The sequence below is a fragment of the Babylonia areolata genome, chromosome 3 (genome assembly GCF_041734735.1).
Source record: "Babylonia areolata isolate BAREFJ2019XMU chromosome 3, ASM4173473v1, whole genome shotgun sequence".
Classification (NCBI taxonomy): Eukaryota; Metazoa; Mollusca; class Gastropoda; order Neogastropoda; family Buccinidae; genus Babylonia; species Babylonia areolata.
In genome coordinates, this window is record NC_134878.1 from 52,506,365 (window position 1) to 52,511,272 (window position 4,908).

Genomic DNA, 4,908 nt, shown 5'->3' on the forward strand with positions numbered 1-4,908 from the left:
TATCATTAGTCGTCTTCGATTTGTGTCTTCTTCGGTCACACACCCACACGCTTCTTTCGTGGACATCAGCTCAAGTTTGTAGCTGTTTTGACTCTAGTCTGTGCCCATACTTTTTTTCTCTCTCTCTCACTCTCTCTCTCTCTTTCTGTGGCCTTGGTGTCACGTCAACTGTCATAAAAACTCCGGGGGCGAAAACGTGGTGGTGGTGGTGGTGGTCACAACCTTCCTTCGGGGGATAGAGTTGCATGCTTTACGCGCGCGTGTGTGTGTGAGAGAGAGAGAGAGAGCGTGTAGCACGTGCCAATCTCGACGTCTCAGAACACCACCACTGGAGTCGATCTCTCCACTCAGTTGTCGGACGGGGGACTGGGAAAGAAAACAGCGGAGAGGACTGTAGGCTGTGGTGGTTGGTGGTACTGATCAGAGCTAATGGTGTGTTCTTTTTAAAGTGGTTGGGAGACGGATTCGATTGCGCATACACAAGCAAAGCTTTGTTTGAGGACAGAGGGACAGAGATTGTTGTCAGGTGTCCCAAGGAAACTGTTGAGACTGACAAACAAACCGACGATTGTTGTCTTCTCAGCGGGGTTGTCTGAGTTGAGACCCACACCTTTCAGTTTTCAGGGGAGTGTGCTTGCTCAAGTTTTTGTTGTTGTTGTTTTGGGGTTTTTCTTTTCTTTTCTTCACCCATCAGTCACATCTCAGTGCGTCCAGCTAGTCAGTGGCGGGGCTTCAGTTCAGTTCCTGGGAGAGAAGGTAAGCCAGTTATGTTTAGTTCGTTTTTGTTTGTGTTTGTGTTTCCAGTCTGTGAAGAGTGGATGAAAAGGGGGGGGGGGACAATTCGGTGCACACACACACACACACACACACACACACATACACAACACACACACACACACACACACACACACACAAATACATACAACACACACACACGCACACGCACACACATCTTTTTATCCATCCATCAATCTATCTATCTCTCTCTATGTATACCTATATATATATATTTCATTTATTTACATATACACCACGATAAAACAGTGCTTTCTAGGGGTTCTAGATTCTTCACTTTTTTTTTTTAGAATCGGTTGAAACAGGGACTGTACACGGTAAAATATATTGTTGTTTTCATTCTTTTATACTATGTGAAAATAGATATATTTATGGATCTATTATATGAATACATATCGCTATCTATCTATCTATCTAAGTCGCGCTTTAGCAATCCTAAATTCAGCTAAAAAGTTTAGGGTGCTACAGTGGGATTCTTCCCGTCCCACTTTAGCTCCAGGAATTTAGGATGCTAAAGTAATAATAGTAATAATAATAATGGTATTTACATAGCGCTGAATGTTGTGCCAAGACAAATCAAAGCGCTTTCGCACCTGAGTCATTCATACACATGCATAACTCTATAACTGGAGAAACTGAAGACAAGCAAGAGGCAGGGAAGGGAGGCTATTTTGGGAAGAGGTGGGTTCTAAGGCCAGACCAGAAAGAGGTGAGTGAGTGTGGAGACTTGACGAAGCGAAAGAGGAAGTTCATTCCAATTGCAAGGTCCAGAGACAAAGAAAGAACGGCGGCCAACAGTCTAGAGCTTGAATCTGGGAATGCGTAAACAGAGTGGATCCGAAGCTGATCGTAGTGAGCGAGATGGAGTGTAGAGGTAAAGGCAGCCTATCTATATCTCTATCTGTCTATCTATCTGTGTGTGTGTGTGTGTGTGTGTGTGCGCGCGCGCCGGTGTATGTGTGTGTGTGTGTGTGTGTGTGTGTTTATGAAACAACTGAACTATTGTCATAGCGCTCTCTAACCTCGTCACGGTTCTCCTTCCCTCCTCCTCCCCCTCTCTTCCTTCCCCCCGCCCCACCCTCTCCCTCCTCATCACTTGTCTCCAGCGCACCCCCTGCGCTGTATTTCATGATTTTTTTTCTTTTTTTTTTCTTTTCTTCTCTTCTTCTTCCTTTTGTGGAATGGCTTTGAATTGTGAAATAATGGTATATTTTGATTGTGTTTTGATTTTGTGCTCATTTTCGCTTTTTTAGCTTTATTCCCTCTTTAGGGCGAGGGCTGGATGTAAAAAAGCATGTTACTTGCTTATCTATTACCCTCGTTAATAAAGATTTTGTCTTGTCTTGTCTTTTCTGTCTTCCTTCTCTCCTTTCTTCCTTTCTTTTCTGTCTTCCATCCCTCCTTTCTTCCTTCTTGCATTGCCACCCTCCTCCCTTCCTTTCTTTTCTGTCTTCCTTCTCTCCTTCCTTCCTTTCTTTTCTGTCTTCCTTCTCTCCTTTCTTCCTTTCTTTTCTGTCTTCCTTCTCTCCTTTCTTCCTTTCTTTTCTGTCTTCCATCCCTCCTTTCTTCCTTTCTTTTCTGTCTTCCATCCCTCCTCCTTCTTGCATTGCCACCCTCCTCCCTTCCTTTCTTTTCTGTCTTCCTTCTCTCCTCCCTTCCTTTCTTTTCTGTCTTCCTTCTCTCCTCCCTTCCTTTCTTTTCTGTCTTCCTTCTCTCCTCCCTTCCTTTCTTTTCTGTCTTCCTTCTCTCCTTTCTTCCTTTCTTTTCTGTCTTCCATCCCTCCTTTCTTCCTTCTTGCATTGCCACCCTCCTCCCTTCCTTTCTTTTCTGTCTTCCTTCTCTCCTTCCTTCCTTCCTTCCTTCCCCACCCATGCCACATATTGTTCTGCCAGAGTGGTGTAGGTGGGGGGTGAAGGGTGGGGGAAGCGAGTCGTACAGTACAGTTTAGTTCCAGAGGCTGAGAACGACAGTTGGCTGCCATCGGTCGATGGTTGACAAGACCTAAACTTACACGTGTGTGAATGTCATCAGTGCATAGTGATGAGGGTGTAAACATATATCTTTCATGTCGTTTCTCCTCTCATGGTGTGTGTATGTGTGTGTGTGTGTGTGTGTGTGTGTGTGTGTGTGTGTGTGTGTGTGTGTGTGTGTGTGTGTGTGTGTGTGTGTGTGTGTGCGTGCACAAAAAGCTATCGTGGTCTTTTCTCTTCACGTGTGAGTGTCAGTATCTTCTCTTCATTTATGTGCGAGGGTTGAGGTCTCTGATTCTCTCCTCTCACGCGTGAATGTGAAGATCTATCTCTCTGTCTCTCTGTCTCTGTCTCTTTCTTTTTCTGTCTGTCTGTCTGTCTCTCCCTCTCTCTATCCCTCTGTCTGTCTGTCTCTGTCTCTTCTCTGTGTGTGAGAAAGAGAGAGAGAGAGAGAGTGAGTGTGTGCGTCCTCCATCCGTACCAATTTTTGTTATTCTCTCTCTCTCTCTCTCTCTCTCTCTCTCTCTCTCTCTCTCTCTCCCTCTGTGTGTGTGTGTGTGTGTGTGTGTGTGTGTGTCTGTCTGTCTGTCTGTCTGTCTGTCTGTCTGTCTCTCTCTGTCTCTGTCTCTGTCTTTCCCTGGTTTCAGTTTCTACGACGGCAAATGCAACATGCAATATTTCGATTTACTTAAAAGGCTCATTGGTGTGGTTGCTGCGCTGTGAGATGACCCAGAACAAACGGACTATTATTGAACACAAGCTACGACATGTCGCTGCCCTTTTCCACAACAGCAACGGTGGCGAACAGAATATAAGATTAAGTAGGAAGCAGTCTCAGTAGAGTACGAGTGTGTATGCATGTGCATGTGCATTCGTGTCCATGTGTGTGTAAGTGTTTACGCGAGTGCCGTGCGTTTTTTGCATGTTCCAGTCTGCTGAAGGAGGCGAGGAGGGGGGGGGGGGGGGGTGCACAGTGTACGAGAGGGATCAGAATTTTAGAATCAGAATGAATGTATTGTCTCTCTCTCTCTTTAAAAAAAAAAAGAAAAAAAAGGAAAATAAAAAGAGAAATTAAGTAGTGTGAAGTCTGTGGACACATAATTATAATACAAGCCGAACAGTAAAATTTGGGCGTACCACATATATTATAACACTAAAGTCACAAACATGAGAGTCACAGCAAAACAAACCCGATAAGAACATTGTCCGTCCACACTATTCGAAAAAAAAAAATCCACTCACAACTCCTGTAGAACTCAACCCTCTGGAACAAATACAATCTTCCCCGAGCCATGGACACTACTACTAATAATCTCATGGACAGCCGACGGTTCTTTTTGTGCAGCCGACATGACGGGCGCGGCACTGGCCGCGTGGTTTTAAAGCGGTGCAGTATGGAAACAAGAACATAGCCAGCATGCACCCCCCCCCACCCATCCTGAAAACGGAGTATGGCTGCCTACATGGCGGGGTAAATAAACAAAATGGTCATACAGGTAAAATGGTACAAGTCTGTATGAGTATATGTGTGCGTGACTGAAATTTGATCGAATGACTTATGGTGTCAGAATGTCGAGTTTTTGCTTGATAATTATTTGCCTGAAGTCCACATCCCGGCTGGGTCCTAATTCAAGAAGAGTAATGACTCAAAACTGCATTTCAATGCAGCCCGATAGTGGTTTTTTGTTGTTGTTGTTGCTGCTGCTGGTAAGTTTCTCATTGATCACACACACACACACACACACACACACACACACACACACACACACACACACACACACACACACACGACACTGACGACACCACACACACACACACACACACATACTCACTCACTCACTCACTCACTCACTCACACACACACACACACACACACATACACACACACGCACACACACACACACACGCACACACCCACACACACACAAATCGTAGCGAAATGTCAGTAGCAGTATGATGATAATAGTAGTGACGGATATAGCGCGCAGTAGTGACTGATGTCAGAAGATATTAATAGTTCCAGCCGTTGGCAGCAGCAACAGCAGCAGCAGAAGAGATCGTGCCAGCGGAACTACTGTTAGTGTACTGTGTTCTTGGGGTGCACAACCATTCCTTCGTATGAAGTGGAGTGGTGGCCTACAGG

At 45.1% G+C, this 4,908-nt stretch overlaps 1 protein-coding gene across 2 annotated transcripts in view; it reads left to right on the forward strand.

The window, feature by feature from the left end:
* Positions 1–262: 262 nt before the first annotated feature.
* Positions 263–4,908, forward strand: part of LOC143280098 (neurocalcin-like) — a 157,788-nt gene continuing 153,142 nt past the window's right edge. For both annotated transcript variants that reach the window (XM_076584637.1, XM_076584638.1), the window contains exon 1: positions 263–756. The gene's annotated coding sequence lies outside the window, so the exon portion shown is untranslated. The remainder of the gene's footprint in view (positions 757–4,908) is intronic.